General features: G+C 52.1%; 1 non-coding gene across 1 annotated transcript; it reads left to right on the forward strand.

Annotated features, from left to right (window-relative positions):
- Nucleotides 1-646: 646 nt before the first annotated feature.
- TRNAN-GUU lies at nucleotides 647-720 on the forward strand. Its single transcript has one exon. It is a non-coding gene; the product is annotated as a tRNA-Asn (tRNA).
- The last annotated feature ends 473 nt before the right edge of the window (nucleotides 721-1,193 follow it).

Genomic DNA, 1,193 nt, shown 5'->3' on the forward strand with positions numbered 1-1,193 from the left:
GACATCAACGCTTTGTAAAAAGAACGTCTCCATGGAAAAAAATCTCTTCATTTCCACTCTCAGGGTTCTTCAAAGGACTAAAAGCTAAAGGCGACGATGAATTCATTGAAAAGTCCTAGTCGTGCGCCCTGGCGAGTGCCAGACCCTGCTCCCCGCGAGGGGACCCACGAGCGACCCTCACCACCATCCCTGCCCTGGTGGAGCCCCCGTGCGGAACACAGGATCCGAAGATGGCAGCGGAAGCTCCTCAGCAGCCCCGAAAGCGACTGGCCAGGGTGGACACAGGCTCCTTCACTGGGTGAAGGCGGCGCAAAGAACGGGAAGAACCATCCTGGGAGCCCACCGGGCGTTCATCTTCCCTTGAGCCCCCTGGCGGCTCGGGCTGGGTCGCCCACCGGGGAGTTTGCGGAAGCTCCTGAAGCAGGCGAGGGGCAGGGCGGGCTAAGGCCATTCGGCTGTTCCTCTGGCTCCAGAATCTCCTATCGCGCAGGTGTCCAACGTGACCAGCGCGACTCACCGCTCTCTTCTCTCTGGTTTTCCAAGGGCTTGCTCAGTCGTCCTGCCGGGCAGGCCCCGAGAACGGACGGAAAGGAGCAAGTTTAGTGAGTGGCCCTTCCTGCATCGCCCAGTAAACTGGGAAGCGGTTGTCTCTGTGGCGCAATCGGTTAGCGCGTTCGGCTGTTAACCGAAAGGTTGGTGGTTCGAGCCCACCCAGGGACGGTTCTTGGAACTTTTAAAGCATTCACGCATTTCAATCACTAGATAAATGGAGAAGATTTTATCTTCCCGGAGTACCAAGCCACTCATTCATGACTGATCCATGTCAAGGCCCAGCCCACTTCCCCAACCAGATTCTTAACCGGGTATCTCCTGAAATACCGGGTTTACACCGCTGTAACTCAGGAATCCTGAAACAGAGACCTAGGAACCCACTTCTGGTGTGATAAAATTCTAATTCAGTCCCTTATACGCTTAAACGAGTAATTTACATGCCTCAATTTTTTCATATTTTAGTAGTAGGAGTCCAGTATTACCTCCAGGACGTGCCTGGATTTCCTGATTGCTCTATCAATAACGTGACCAGTGGAATCATTCATCATGATAGGGATCCTCTCCATGATTTTTGAAAACAGTATTTTTCCTCAGTTTGTGCAGGATTTATTTAATCCTTTTCAAAATGTTTTTATTAGCCA

This window comes from Theropithecus gelada, chromosome 1, assembly GCF_003255815.1.
Source record: "Theropithecus gelada isolate Dixy chromosome 1, Tgel_1.0, whole genome shotgun sequence".
Lineage (NCBI taxonomy): Eukaryota > Metazoa > Chordata > Mammalia > Primates > Cercopithecidae > Theropithecus > Theropithecus gelada.